Source organism: Nycticebus coucang, chromosome 21 (assembly GCF_027406575.1).
Source record: "Nycticebus coucang isolate mNycCou1 chromosome 21, mNycCou1.pri, whole genome shotgun sequence".
NCBI lineage: Eukaryota > Metazoa > Chordata > Mammalia > Primates > Lorisidae > Nycticebus > Nycticebus coucang.
Window position 1 is genome coordinate 14939045 of NC_069800.1, and position 16092 is coordinate 14955136.

General features: G+C 46.3%; 1 protein-coding gene across 8 annotated transcripts in view; it reads right to left on the reverse strand.

The window, feature by feature from the left end:
- RIN2 (Ras and Rab interactor 2) overlaps positions 1-16092 on the reverse strand; it is a 240440-nt gene that overhangs the window by 118819 nt on the left and 105529 nt on the right. Inside the window, exon 1 of one of the 8 annotated variants that reach the window (XM_053574255.1) lies at positions 1706-2204. The exons of 6 other annotated variants lie outside the window; for them this stretch is intronic. The gene's annotated coding sequence lies outside the window, so the exon portion shown is untranslated. One more of the 8 variants, XM_053574260.1, reaches the window with a different exon arrangement.

A 16092-nucleotide genomic window follows, 5' to 3' on the forward strand; every position in this document is an offset into this window, starting at 1 on the left:
GCTAAAGGCCGGATAACAACCCAGTTCTGAACTGTAAGTGTGGCTATGCGATCTTGGAATTTCCCCTGCTGGGGCATCAAAACCCAATCATCCTTCCCTCTGGGCCACAAAGCCTTCAACCTTCACTTTCCATTTGGACACACAGACCTCGCAGCAGCCCAGACCAGAGTGACTGAGGGGAACCTGGGGAGCGTCTGCAAACCCTTCCTCCCCCAGCGAAGCTGCACCAGGGGCAAGAATAAAACCACCCCCTCTTCCTCGCCCAGCTCTTCTTGCCACAACAGGCGCAGAACACAGCTTGTCCTAGACACGAGCAGCACAGTGGAAGGGCAATGAAATAGCCAGTAGGTGAAAACATTCTCGCGGCATCACGGAGAATTAAAAGCAGTTCAGCTGCAGGGTTGGGGTGGGGGAGGCGCCGAAGCCGAGGCAGCTGCCGTAGGTCTACTGAGGCCATTTCATTATTAGCTGGGTGGCAGAGCGCCAGTGGCACAGAAGAGACATGGAGAGTGGCGTTAGGGATGTTTCAACAAGTGGGAAACCAATAAATCCATTGCTGAGAAGCGCGTGTGAGCGAGACAGTAGTGGTCTCTGCAGAGAGGCTCCCTGGACCCTGAGATTTGTTTCTCCCTCGCACTCGTAGCGAGCTGTGATGACTCCCGTGGAATCTCATCTGGGAAAAAATAACCACGCGGAGCACCCCACCCCGCCTTCCAGGACTTTCACCTGAGTTCTTGCTCCGTGGCACGGTCACTTTAAAGCGTTAGCGGCATCTTCCCTACATTTCTCTCCACTTGTGATAGCACTGGGCTGAAGGCCAGAGTTCCAAAGGCCTCCTGAGAAGCCAGGGCGGGATTTCGCCGACTCCAGAGGCTCAGGCCCCCTGGCTCATACTCGCAAAGTGCGCAGGTTGGAGCTGCTCCAGACGGAGAGCGGAGCGCGGAGCCAGGGCGCACGGGCAGGAGCGCGCAGCTGCTCCAGGCCGCGCCTGCTGTCTGTGACGCCTTCTCTTTTTCAGACGTTTTCCCAGCAGAGTTTTGTTTTTTTTTTTACGTAGCCTGGCAGTTCGGGAATGGCTAAAGGACAGCCAAGACTTCATTCCTCATCCAGGCTAAGTTTCTTTGTTCTTTTCTGAAGTTTTCCATATACAAACCCTTTCTGATGAGCCAGGTCAGGCAGGGAATTTTGCTTGTAGCAGAGGAGCAGCTTGAGTCCCAGAAGCAATGAGTTTGTCCCAGCGAGCTGCCTGAGAGCTGCATGCACGCACCCTCGCCAGCTGGTTTGGACTCCACACGGGACAGGCAGATCCGGCTATTTCCTGGAAGGATGCAGGTGGCATTTCCCCTTCCTGTTAAGGCTGCTCCAGGACGGAGATGAGAGCAGGTGACAGGAGCACACCGCCACATGCCACAGCAGGTACATCCCACAGAATGACAGGCCAGCAGACAGGGCATAGCTTGTTATTACTTTTTCAAATAAAGTTCTTAAGCGCCCAGAAGAAGTTCTGGTTTAAGGTTCTTTCTGTTCCAGCTCTGGTTTTCTTCCCAAATCACAACATCATCCACCCTGACTCAGTACTGACAATTTAAAATGATAACCTCTCCTTTCCACTCAGGGCTCCCCATGCCTCCCTGCAGATGTCACCCCAGCCATTTCATCCTAAAACCACCCTGGTAACAGGCTGGAGTAAGAAATAGAAAGGTACCTTGGTTTGAGAGGCCACGAAATTCCTCCAGAATTACAGGAGTAGAAGCTCACTGTCTTCCTGGTTGCCGGGAAGGGTTAAGTGGATTCTTGAAAAAAAAAAAACAAAGCCCAGCACATCCAGCGGATCTTTCCAGAGGCTAGCTAAAAGCTAGCAAAAAAATAATTAAAAAAAAAAAAAAGAAAGAAAGAAAGGACAGCCCTAATGGAGCGAAGGACGCTGTAAACATTCTGGAGCTGCCAATAATACCGCGGAGAGAATGTGAACGAGCTGGTCACCCCATCCAGTCAGGGCCACTGGAGGAAGCAGAGAAGCGACTACTCCCCGCTGCCCCAGAAACACCATGCTCTGTCTCTTCATAGCAAAACTAGCGGTGGCTTTCCATGTCGCCCAAGAGTGACTGTTGAGGTGAAGGAAGATCTGTCCTTAAAAGCAAAAAGGATGGCCCAGCCTTCTGGCCGCACTCCAGGCTGTGCCGGCTGCTGGCTGAGCACCGCTCGAGGCTGGCTTTCTAACGCATTCTGCTGACAGACACTGAGGCCAGGTGCCAAGGCCACCACCTGGACCTTGGCTGTGGGCTGGGCGTCTGGGCCTGAAGCACAGAGTGCCCAGTTTCCAGTTCACTGATCAGCATAGCTGGTTGAGTTCTTGGCTCTCCCCCCGCGGTGGCTCTGCCTGTCACCAGGCCAGGTCTTGGCAAGATAAAGGGTCTGGGATGTATTGAGAGAGGGGCTTGTTCTCTGCCTTCTCTTTCTCTCCCCTTCTCTTCTTTTATTTAGGCAAACGGGACCCTTGCTATTTTGAGGAAGGTATTTTATTCATTATTTTAATTGACAAGCAAAAGTTGCCTATGTTTACGGTGTATAGCATTGACGCTTTGAAGCAGGCATACGTTGTGCAAAGGCTAAATCAGACTCATTAATAGATGTATTACCTCCCATGCTTATCACTTATTTGTAGTGAAAACGCTTAAAACTTCTTTCTTTGCAAGTTTTAAGTACACGCTGCATTGTTCCTGACCATGGTCACCACACTGCCCATCAGGCCTCTCAGCCTTGCTCCCCTGTCTAACTGAGGGTTTGGCTTCTTTGAACATCACCCCAATCCCTTGTTCCCTCCTTCCAGTTTTTGCTTTAGGTCATAAGTGCAAACCCACAAGAGAAGAAGCAATTTCAATTATCCTGGAATACACTACTCATAAGCCTGATTTAAAAGACTCCTGGCGAATTGTTTTTCTTTCTAGCAACTGAATGAAGCTGTAGCATGGACTTCAGTCTCAGGCAACAAGACCTCGTTATTGTAATTATGTTACAGCCAAATGGAGGGAAGTGGAGGAAACGGACTCACCCCAGGGGGGCCTGTCAGGTCAAGTCCAAATCCAAGAAACACACTTCACCTTTTTGCCCGGCTGCTGAGCCTGCCCCCACAGCATCAGGTCTTCTCTCTTTTTAACACTTTTCATCTTTTTGGAGAGAGGTGGAAACAAATGGCGGCTGTGTGTCTGGATCCAGGGAAGGTTTCTGAATATTTTCGTAATTATCTTCGCATTACCACAGATTTTACAAGTTGGACAGAAAAATGTTATTCCAGTCTCTGGCTATGTCAATTTGAAAAAAAAAAAATTAAAGTGCTGGTTTTCCCCCACTTCGTAGTCAAAAAATTTTTTAAACTGAAGATTATGAAAAGTTTTCACTGAAAAGAGAAACTCACTTATGAAAAAGTAAGATGTCAGAAGTAAAGAGCAATGTTCCCAGTCCCCATACTCAAGTGTTTTAAAAGAGAAATTAGGAGGAACAAGGCTTAGCACCTCCATATTCCTAAAAGTAACTGAGGGGAAAAAAAACTTTTTTGTTTTTTTGTTTTTTAAACAAGGTGCTGGGAGTAAAACCGCTATTTCTACCATTCTACCAGGACTGGCCTGGAAATGGAATTGATTCTGATAGAGTCATCCCTTCTGTGCTTGGAAAACTGGTTCACAGACCCATAGAAGTGCTTAGCTTCAGTGTCCAGAGAGCACTGGCCATGCCCCACCCCAGGGTAACAGGTGGGCCCTCTGCTTATTAAAAGTCTTCCTTTCTGGGATAGGCATCTGCCTCTCTGACTTCTCACCCAGTGCTCTCACTTTTTTCCTTGAGCCATTCAAAAATTAGCCTCTTACACATCTCTCTTCTTCCTCTGGCAGACATCCCTCCTTCCTCCCTTGAGGGACAGTTTCTCTTGAAATGTGGCTTAGGCCTCAGGGCTGGTGGACTCTGCCCACCTGGAGCATGGTTGAGGAGGGAGAGTGAAGAAGGCACTTCCAAGGTCAATGAAAAGTTATGTGCATAATTGACTCTTGAGCTCTTGGACAGTGTGGGGCGAAGGGAAGCCTGCCCACACACGCCCCCCGCCCCCATAGCAAAAAATCCAAGTTTGCTTCCTGCAAACTACCCCAAAACTAAAGCGCTAACACCTGCTGTTGTCGGTAAGGTTCCTGAGCAGTAGCGTAACACATACTTTATCCACCCACAACATACCTGTGTCTTAAGTTTTTCAATATTCCTAGGCTATATGGTTTATTCTGAGAGTTTTTTCAAACTGTCACAAACCTTGAAAAAAATTTGCCAACAAACGTATTGAAAAAAATCCACATCGAAGTGGATCCACACAATTCAAACTCACGTTGCTCAGGGGACAGCTGCATTTGTAAACCTCTTTAGTTGAAAAGCTCCTTGTGTGGCTCGGCACCCGTAGCTCAGGGAATAGAGCTCTGGTCACATACACTAAAGCTGGGGGGTTCGAGCCCGGCCTGGGTTTGCTAAACAACAATGACAACTGCAACCAAAAAATAGCCAGGCGTTGTGGCAGGTGCCTGTAGTCCCGGCTCAGGAGGCTGAGGCAAGAGAATCACTTAAAACCCAAGAGTTGAAGGTTGCTGTGAGCTGTGATGCCATTGCACTCTACTGAGGGTGACATAGTGAGACCCTGTCTCAAAAAAAGAAAAGAAAAGAAAAGAAAAGCTCCCTGTGACTAAGTGGTCACAAAACACTGCACACGTGTGCGGGGACCTCACACAGTTCAGTGCGGATGCATCCCAAGTCCTTTGGCTCTTAACCCAAAGAATCCCATGGCCAGAGAAGCCACATCCTCCAAGACTCCCCTGAGGTCTACTTGTTAACTGGTAGCTTTTGAGTTAAAGAGTCTCTATAGGTGGTTACTTTTAACTGGACATTGTAACCTGGTAGTTCTTAAATTGAGTCCACACTGCAGACACAATATATTAAGTAAACACTTTCAAAATGTTCGAATTAACTGTTTCTAGATGCCCTGAGGCAAGGATTCATGTCCAAGTGGATCATTAGAGGTGACTTCAGGTGACACTGGCAGGGGAGTGGGAATGTGATCCAGAGAAGGGACTCGAGGTGCGTCACCAAGCCTGGAGCCACTGTGGCACCTGGAGGTCAGCCCTTCTGGGGAGCTCTGGGAGCCCATGCAGCTGTTCTTCAGAGTCTCCCCAGAAGAGGAAATGGGTAGCTGGAGTATCTGACCACTAATCCCCATAGTCACTGGCTTAGAACTGTCCCAGGGGGCTTTAGGTCACCAGAACTTCCAACATGCCTCTGTGTGGGCAGAATGGGCTCTAGTGGCCACCACAGCTCTCAGGTAAGGTTGGCAGCTGGCGATCAGGCCGTCACACAGGGAGGTGGCAAGGACTGGACAGTGTCTGCTAGAGCTGGCAACCTTACAAAACCAGGACCTTGTGCATACAATGTAGATGTCCACTTCTCTGGTCACCCTGCACTATCCTTCCAGCACGGCTGCAGCTGGCTGGCTCTGTGCCCTCCGCAGGCAGGACGGAGGCTCTTCCAGCTCACCAGGTCCCGCAGACTTGCCTCTGTCACTCAGATGCCCTGTGTGGGCTGAAGGGACTCGTAGCCTGTGTCTACCCCATCCCCTCAGCTGATAGGACCAGGGATGGGCAGATGACCCAGGCTAGTCGTTCACTGGCTGTTCTCAGATGAAACAGAATCTTCTGCTCAGTAATTTGAGAGTCACAGAATAGCTGCTTGTGTTGAGAGCAGGATTTGGATCCCTGTGCCAGCTCAGCTGATGGGGAGGAAGAGAATGGACCTCACTGGACCACATCGGTGGGTGTGGAGGGGAGAGTGCACAAGTGACTGAGAGTCTTGGGAAGTTTGGCAGATTTCTGTTCCGTCCCATCAAATACGCTTTGACCAGAATCACTTCAGAAGTGTGAAGGAGACCAGGAGTTCTGAGGCAGGCAGGATGTTAGGATGCTTGTCATTATCGTATGACAAGACCTTTAGTTCCAAGGTCTTGGAGCAAACTGCAGCACACACTGATGGAGTGGAGACGCATCAAACTCTGAGAGTGCTCGAAGGGGACTCCTTGGTGAGGGTTTCTTAGATGAACAGTAGAGAGAGACTTCTGGACCATCTGGGGGAAGATGCGCCCATTGGGGGGTGAGGATGACGGATGAGAGCCACATTTCAGCCTCTTCTGCCCCCTCACCAAGGCCAGGAGGCTTCACTGTGTTTCTTTCTCTACGTTTCTGACTTGCATGAAATGTGATTAATTCAGTTTTTCTGATCATAAGACAGAGTTACGGACGGTTGTAAGACTGTTTTTACACTGTTATTTTAAACTGATCTTTGTGACCTCAGAGGACGTTTTAACTCCATATTTAATAAACACAAATATTTTATTTGGCATTAGATCAATATCAATAATTTTCCTGGAGAAAATATTTTCCGGAGCCAACTCCATAAAGCCATCTTAATCCCTTGGTTGGTTTTCTTATACAGTACCGTGAAACTGCTTAAAACTCTTTTCAGCTCTCTTCTGATTTTATACCTTTCTTCTTTTATAAGAATTTAAAGCTACTGAAGATTCTATGTTTTATTTTATTTATTTGTTTTTCATTAAATCATAGCTATGTACATTAATGCAATCATGGGGTGCAATGTGCTGGTTTTATATACAATTTGAAATAGTTTCATCAAACTGGTTAACATAGCCTTCACGGCACCCTCTTAGTTATTGTGTTAAGACATTTATATTCTACATTTAGTAAATTTCACATGTACCCTTGTAAGACGCACCGTACGTGTAGTCCCACCAATTGCCCTCCCTCCAACCATCCTCTCCCCTTCCTCCCCTCCCTCTCCCCTTTCCCCATATTCTTGGGCTATAATTGGTTTCATAGTAGGGCTGAGTACATTGAATACTATGTTTTATTTTAAAAGCTTTAAAGTTTTAGCTTTTATGCATACAAGTATGATCCAGTTCAAATTAATTCCTGTGTATGGTATGAGGTTTTCACTTTTTTTCATTTAAAATTGATTTAATTTTAATTTTATGGAAAATAGTTTTCAGGGATGAATTCTGTGTCTTGTAAACTTTATATCAGAGTTGTGATTGATCAGACATATTTTTGTCTTCATGAAACTTTCCTGTGTAAGGTTCCTGTCCTGTGAGGTGGTCGTGGCTGTTCTCATTATTTCTCCAAAGTTCCAATTTTCCTAGGTTAAATTTTGAATGATGGGATCATGAAGGATTATTTAATACTGTCAATTTTTAGTCAACAAGAAATAGGGCATGTACAGTTTGAACTGTTGCCAGGTTTTATTCTATCAGTGTAATTTTTCTCGGACCAAGTATTTTCCACTTTCCGAAGTTACGAACAAGATGTACGTCACCAGCCAGTGTTTGGACGTATCCCAAATGACCCCGGGTGCAGCTTTACCTATTCCATTATGAAATGGCTACAGTACTAGACACTTGTAATTCTTAGATAATCAGTCAGATGAATGGAAGCAACTCTCCACAGAAGCTCCAGGGAGGTTCTATTGTCCAGCAATGGACTATTATAATTCTAAACTCAAAACTCTTTATTCTTCAAATATTCTTAATGCTTTGTTTACTAATAGCCTATGTCATGAGTGCAGCAAAGCATAAAAAACATACACAAAGTCCAAGTGGCCACATGAAAATGTCCTGGTCCGAATGTCAAGATAGCCGCTTGTACAAAGGAACAAAAGAGGGACGTGATTGCTTTACAACACATTAGTCCCCGGGGCACAGTGCTGGGCTCTCAGGTGCTGCTCCTCCTTCATTTTGGTCCCTTACAGGCTGATGTCCTTCCAAACTCTCCACCACTCCACCACCTTATTCACCGATGCCCTGGGAAATGTTTGAAGACCGGCTTTCTTCAGAATGAAAGCCCCACATTTTAGCATTTGCCTATTTAGCGGTGTAAATGCCGTCATCGTGGCTGATTCCAAGCCACTTAGGTGACATCAACAGACTTGGGAAATTCACAACAATATAACAGTCAGCTCTAGGGAGCAGGAGGAACCAACTCCAATTCACCACTGCATTTAATTCACCAATTCTTTCTTTTTTTTTTTGGCTGGGGCTGGGTTTGGCTGGGTTTGGCTGGGTTCAAACCCATCACCTCCAGCATATGGGGCCAGCGCCCTACCCCGTTGAGCCACAGGCACTGCCCTAATTCACCAATTCTAAACCACAAGGTCTCTGAAGAGGTGGCTTTTATTGGATTCTTCATGCCTTTAAGTAATAAGAGATAGCAAAAGTAAGAAACCAGATCTCTAAACTGAAACCAGGCATTTATCCAGGAAACCACATCATTTGTGGCTAGGAGGACATAAAATATTTCTGGCTGTCGTCTTTACCAAGTTAAGTCAAGGTAGGCCATAGGTTTAGTCTGTTATTTTAGACTAAGTGTGTTTCCTTTCTTTAAGGGTTGAAGAAGAAAAGTTCTTCCTGTAGGGGATCGGAAATTGGGAATCTTACCTGCCTGTTCATAATAATGTCTCCAATACCTTACACAGTGCCTGACACACAGGGGCTCGATAAATGTTCGTCGAGTGAGTAAGGGCAAGAGATTTTGCAGAGACATCATCTAGCCTGACTTGTAAAGAATGGCTTCCTCGAAGGATAAGATGACAGAAAGAGCCACAGCTTCTAGAATGACCAGGTAAGGTAAGATGTCAGGCTGTTACTATGTACATTCCAAGATGTTGATCTACATAACATGCTGGAAAAAACACTTCTTATACCATTTTGAAATACAAAGGAAATACCCAAAAAGTTGGCCTAGGGACTCCACACATTCTCTCTATGGTTGGGTTTTTCCTGTAGCGCCTGGCATGAAGGCCTTTCCTCTCTTTGTAATGTATAAGACCCCTTTGTTCTCTACAAGTTGCTAGTCAATCATGTTTCTTGGCTTTTTCATTTTTGCACAAATCAGAATTCTAAAGAGATCTCCATGTGTGTGTCCAAGACATCCCATCAGCACTGGGAACCGCACAGTGAAACAAACTCCAGCAGAACAAATGCAAAACTCCCAACAAAATGCAACTGGCCGAGTAAATCGACTGCTTCCCGGGTCTGCAGGTGTATTCCATCTGCTCGTCCAGGGATGGGAGCCTTAGAATTCCCGTGCTTGCTCTTTAGAAGTGGGCTGGAGAACAGTTGGGCCTCTCTGAAGAACGCCCTCCTGATCAGCCCACAGATTCCAGAGGGGTAGTCAGAGGAAACACATCACCTAATATTAAAATATCAAAATACCACAACTCCTTCTATACATAGTACATGCTCTAACAACATGTATTAAAACCATCCCACAACCAGATTCCAGAAATTAACAAGGGAGAGGCAAAAAGAAAACAACAGTTCTCCAAAATAACTTAACGTTTTACGTACGTGTCCCCAAAAGAATCACAAAAACCCACACAATGCTGTCCGTGAATCTGCTGTCATCACCAAAAGGATGGGTTTTGTGTCAATGGTTGTGTCTCAGGAGTTCCAGCATGTTTAGTCTCTTTCTTGGCTGCCAATGACATGCACGTCTTTTGCTGGCAGTGACAAGTGCACGCAACAGCAAATCACTGTGCTAGGTGCTGCCAGCCCTCGCTAAAGCCTAGGAGCTTCTCCTCAATGGTGCAGATGTCTGATTCAGATGTCTGGCCCCGTCCTATGGCAGGGGGCCCTGACAGGGCAGGTGCAGCTAGTGGGAGTCCCAGATTGTGGGGAGGAAGTAGCGTCACCTCTTATCCATGGAACATGTTTGGGGGTGGGTGCAAATGTATGTCTGAGGGAGACTGCTTTGGGTCACAATGCCAGCCTAAGGGTCAGACTTCAGGAGAAAGAAGAGTCAAAGATGTGAGGTCGAATGGGATGGAATGGTCTGCGTGCACAGTAGAGACAGTGCCATGGGCTTTGTACAGGTTCTCCCACCACCCAAGGAATGCCAGGTGGACAGTGATATTTTTAGGGACTGGGGCAAGAGGACAGAAGCAGGCTCAAATGTACTTTATGTCTGAATGTTTAAAAATTATGTCTTTCGTGTCCAAGCACTTTCCATCCCACGTTCCTTCCGAAACCTTCCAGCCTACAGATACTACTCCAGAAACACTCAGCCCTTGGGTGGAGGGATGTGGGAGACGGCCTGCTGGGCGTGGGAGCTGGTGTGGGTGTGCAGAGAGGGCTACCCGGGTTTGAGGCATCTGGAGCCTCCCAGGACTGGCATAGCCTGTTTCCTCCATAGACTTCTTTCTTCATGGGGAAGGGCAAGGCTGGGCTAGGACCAAGTGCATAGCCTGGGTGACAGGTAGGGTCCTCTTAGGGCAAACTGTAAAGTTCAGTCCTATATGTCCCTGGTGAGCCCTTGTGGCACCTGGAGACAGCAGATGGGCTTGGGTTCAACAGCCCTGGGACAACCTAATTTCTCTCTAGCTCTTAGGAGGTCATGCTCTCTCCTTAAAAACATGCGTCTTCCTTTGCCTTATAGGTTTCTTCTTTGGGGTATTCTGCAACACGATAGGCTCTTCACTGTGGAATTCCCATCCTGGACGCCTCCAGTCTCATTCTTAATCCTAAACCAGGTGCCTTCTCCAACTAAGAATCCTCATCTTGGAGTCAAAACGCATCCTGTAAGTGTTGAAAAAGACTTCTGCCTTGTTCTGAGGTCGAGCTGCAAATGTGCATTTTCTCTGGAGTTGGGGTAAGGCTAGGACCCCTCTGGATCAGCTGCTGTTGACCTCCGGTTGCTGCAGATACTGGAAAAGGGGGTGACATGCCTGAGAAGTGCCCAGAAGCTGGGTGTCTTTGTGGAACAAGGCCTCCTTCTCTTTGGGTGGCTGTGACACCATCTCCAGCAAAGGGAAACATTAGAAGTCAGTGCTTTAATCTTCCTGAAGACCTTATCTCCTTACTCTTTTCCAAAAGGCTGAAGTGTTGTTGAAACCAGGAAAGACAGTTTATATCTGCTCAAACGCTGGCCAGACAAGCCTCCTCATGGACCTAACCCAGATGGGTGGGTCTGTCATAGCAGAGCTGATACCTGTGACTCTGCGGACGTCACTCAGTGGCATCTGGCCTTTGGGTTTTACTCATAGGTCCCCATTTTCCCTGCCCATTATTGCATCATAGGCTGGGGAGGGGGGCACCTAAAGCGTGAGGCTTCCCTAGAGCTGGAATTTTTTATTTTAACCAAGGTTCTCGCCGCAAACTCTATTCTCCGGGAAAGCCCTTCCCTTTTGGTTGGGAGACTTTCATTTCTCTCCTGTCCCTGCTTTAATTACATTCTCTCCCTTTGTGATTTCAGCGAGGTATGCGATGAAAATAGACAGATGTCGATGCTCTCAGCTGGCAGGCTTAGGCCTGATTTCCCGATTGCAACTGTTTATTCTGTCTGGTTCTAATAAAATACACCAAACACCCCGGCGGAGCCGCCTTCCTCCTTTCCAAGACTCAGGAATATCCATCTCTAGAAGGGCACAGAAGCCCTTCATTTTTGATTTCTTTCTCTCAAATTCAGCTTCCAATGCTGACTTTCCGTTTCACATTCCATTCCTCTGAAGTCTCTCCCTCTTCGGTTGATGACAACCCCAGGCTTGAAGCCTCTGAGGGAGGGACCGTGGCTCGCCCCTCACCTCGCTCACACACTCATCCCTCCGCAGTCTGCTGAGTCTCCTGGTCCAAATGTCTGGTCTTCCCTCCCACTCTCTGCACTCACCCGGGGCTTGGGCCTTGGAGGCCTTGATGGCTTCAGCAGCCTTCCCAAACGTTTCTTTCTGTCCCATCCGGTCCCGCAGCAAAGCGACGGCCCTCTCCTGGCATTCTGCTCCCCTGTTTAGCACCCGTGTCTTTACCTGGCTTGGTACCTATTCCCTGCTCAGGTACTGAGGCTCCCTTCTGTTCTGTACCCAACCCAGCTTTTCAGTCTCAGGTGCTTACAATGCCTCTGTCCCCCCAGCTCTCATTCGGCCCCTTTGCACGCTGTGATCTGCCCCAGAAGCTGACTGCGGGACATGGGTTGCTGTGCAAGTCATTTACTGGGGAGGCGACCCCAGGAAACTCTGGTAGGGAAGGGAGACAAGTATTGCCGGAGGTCAGGAAGAGAGGGTGGCCAACTAGGGGTGTGTCACTGGCGTCATGAGACATCACAGAAAACTCCTGGGTGTGCAGCGGAGCACCCCCGGCTCATCTCTTGTTGTATTTGAGCTGTACTTGGTGATTGGACTTCCTGGCGCCACTTCCTATAAGGTCGTTTCCAATAGTGAATCAGTGAACGGCAACTGTTGCTCCCAGGGAAACACAGGCCGAGCTTCTTGCAGCCCCTGGTCACAACATTTTCATTAACAGATACATTTTGCTTTATGTGTGTTTCTACTTCAAATCACCTTATTATGCATGTAAATTGATTCTTTGATACTGAACGCTCTGTCAACAGCATCGTAACTCATGCCTGAACAAAGCATATAACACACATATTTTCCCCATGAAGAACATCACAGCTTTCTGGTGCTTAGATAGCTCTTTGGTAATTGCACCCATCAAAATCACCAAAAAAAGACCCACGAAGAGAGAAAAATGCAGCATTAACAAGACAACAAAAAGGACCTTTACTTACGGTCTGACAACTGAAACAAGAAGGCAGAACTTTGTTCCTCCTTAGCTGGGAACACATCAGGTGATGCAAATTTTTTGCCACTCTGTGCCTGTGTACTAATGACCCCTAAAGTGCCATGATTTCTGGGCCTGGTGGCTTACATATCCAATCCTAGCACTTTGGGAGGCTCAGGCAGGAGGATTGTTTGAGGCCAGGGGATTAAGATTAGCCTGGACAACAAGAGAGATCCCATCTCTGAAAAAAATAAAAAACTTAAAAAACTTGGTTGGGCATGGTGCTGTGCACCTGTAGTCCCAGCTACTCAGGAGGCTGAGGCAGGAGGATCCTTGAGCCTAGGAGTTGGAGGTTGCTGTGAGCTGTGATGACACCACTGCACTCTAACACTGGCAACAGAGCGAGGTACTGACTCAAGGGGGGAAAAATGCCATAGTTACTGGTTTGGGGCTTTCAAATAAATTTTATTGAGTAGGCAAATTTGCAAATACAGAATTCACAAATAATGAGTATTAACTGTATTTTCAGCCTTGTAAATTATAGAAAACTGATAATAGTAAGAATGAATATTGCTCACGCACATGAAAATTTTGTTCTATGAAGATGAAATTCCTTACTGCCCTGTGGGTATTACATCTATAGTTTTGCATCTATTTATAAACTCATTTCCTCATTCTGAATTGCCTATATTAAGAGTCTGTGAATAGTCTGTGGGCCAAAGGCATCTGCCACAATCTTTTGTAAATAAAGTTTTATTGAAACACAGCAACCACTCCTTTACTGGGTGTCTAAAGTTGTTTCAAGCTACAATGGCAGAATTGAGGAGCTGTTATCTTTAAATCACGTGTGACATTTTATTGTTTCCTTCACTCATTAACAAGTTTAAAAAAATCTTTTTTTTTTTATTATTTGTATGGGTGCCATGATTTTGCCTTTAAAAGATTTATCCTTCAAGACAGAGCATGTACCACTGAGGACAAATGAAGCTTGAAGACTGCAGGGACTGTGGGGAGACTGTGCGGGGTGCCTATAGTCTGGAGTTGCCCTACCTGCTATCCGGAAGCTGGGTCATTTATCCATCAGCTCCTGTTGGTCATTATTGGAGCGTTGCTCCTGGGAGCAGTGACTCCCTGGCACCACTGGGCAGCCGGGCAGAAAGTTGCCGCAGTTGTCGGAGGGTCGGGGCAGGGTCGGACTTCCTGCATCTTCCCCACCTTTAGGGCCACTCCCGCCTTTGCATTCTGACCAAAGTGTCCCCCCCAAACCTGCTTTTCTACACGTATCTAAATTCTGTTCATTCTTCAAAGTCCAGCTCAAGATCACTTTCTCCATGGACATTTCTCCATAATGATCTAAGCCCATTATTTCACATGCAAAGAAACTGAATGCCTGAAATATTAAAAGATTTATCCAAGATTTATATTAAATATTAAAAGATTTATCCAAGCAACCAGTAAAATAACATTTAAGAATCCACAATTTCTAAATCTTAGTACCATCTCTGTAAACATTATTGAAATAAATTGGATATTCATTTCAGCATTCTTTTTTTTTTTTTTTTTTAAGTCAGAGTCTCACTGTGTTATCTGGGCAGGAGTGCAGTGGCATCATAATAGCTCACTGAAGCCTCGAACTCCTGGGCTCAAGCAATCCTACTGACTCAGCCTCCAGAGTAGCTGGGACTACAGACATATGCTACCACACCCCACTACCTTTTCTTTTCTTTTTCTTTTTTGTAGAAGTGGAGTCTAGTAGCTCTTGGTCAGGCTGGTCTGGAGCTCCTGTCTTTAAGCAATCCTCCCACCTCAGTCTTCTAAAATGGTAGGATTGCAGCCTCATTTCAGAATTCTTATTTGAATATCCAGTCCCCTTGAGCAGGATTGCTGCCTATGATTTCCTGGAGAGGCTATGATGTTTAGATTGTTCTCGACCCTCTAGAATAGATACCCCACAGAAGTGGAGGCAGGAAACATTCCTCACTGGCACTGACCTATCTTTGTTGAGTATTTTCACATATGGCATTTGCATACTTTAATTCCCAGCTAAGCTAGACCAGCTCCTTGACAGTGACCTAAGTAGGCAGTGTCCAAGGCAGAGAAAATTCAGTGCACAGTGCAATGGTGACTTTTCTCAACTTGATTCTGCTCCCTCATCTAAGTGGGATAATTGCTTTTTTTTCCCCCTGAGACAGAGTCTCACTCTGTCACCCTGGGTAGAGTGCTGTGGCATCATTGCTCACAGCAACCTCAAACTCCTGGGATCAAGTGATCCTCTTGCCTCAGCCTCCCTGGAGGCTGGGACTACAGGTGCAAATCCTGGCTAATTTTTCTATTTTTAGTAGAGATGGGGTCTTGCTTTTGCTCAGACTGGTCTTGAACTCCTGAGCTCAAGTGATCCTCTCGCCTTGGCCTCCCAGGAGTGCTGGGACTACAGGTGTGAGCTGCCACTCCTGGTCTGCACTTGAATTGCTATTTCGGAGTCTGCTTCTGGCAGAACCCAACCCAAGGCAATCACACGCAGTCACGGACACACACAAGTGTGCAATCACATACCTCAGTGGCTGTGCTGTTTCCCCTTCCCCAGGTCCCACCCCCATTTCCCCATGGGTGTTTCCTGAAGTCACCTATCAATAAACCTCTTGCACTTGATCTTTCCCTGAGTCTGTTTTCACGGTTCCTCTAAGGTCATAAGGAGGAATCCTGCTCAATTGGTACTATCTTCACAATTAACGGAAACATTTCTTGCCTTGTACAATCTAGAAAAAATACGCAAACATATTTTAAATGAAATTGTTGTCCCTGTAAATAACCATTATCCTTTTTGAGTGTAATTGACATTATCCATCTAAGAGTAATGAAAAAGCTGAAATGAAAGACCACTGCAAATTTCGATGTTAAGTTGTATCCAGTGCAACTAATGATACAACTACTTTGAAGAGAGGATGTAATTTTTATTAATTGAGCATGTTGCTGTTTTTCAGACCTTATGAAATAAATTCAAAGAATAAGAAGTGTCACGGAATGGTTAGCCCTCTCTGGGTGCCCATGAGCTTGGTCCAGCTTTGCCCCCATCTGATCACAATGAAAGCTTTTAAGAAATCCTCCTATTTTCTCTTCAGAATCTGTTGCCTGTTTCTCCATGGCAATGAGCAACTAATTCTGCAATAAAATGAGCCCTTGAATCAGGAGCTTTTCCACTGGAAGTAACAGAAAACTCAATTCAAATTGGCTTGAAAATAAATGGCAATATTCTCCTCAAAGATTGCTCTTTAATTGCAAAGAGTATGACAATAACTTTGCAGTGGAGAAAGCAGACAGCACCTTCACTAGGAGATGAAAACCAGCACCTTCCATGAGGGAGAGACCTATGTTCCTCCAGAATGGATGCCCCCCAAAAGCAGGCGTCAATTGTAAGGTATTCCGACAGAGGTTGTGCACGCCGGATCAAATCACGA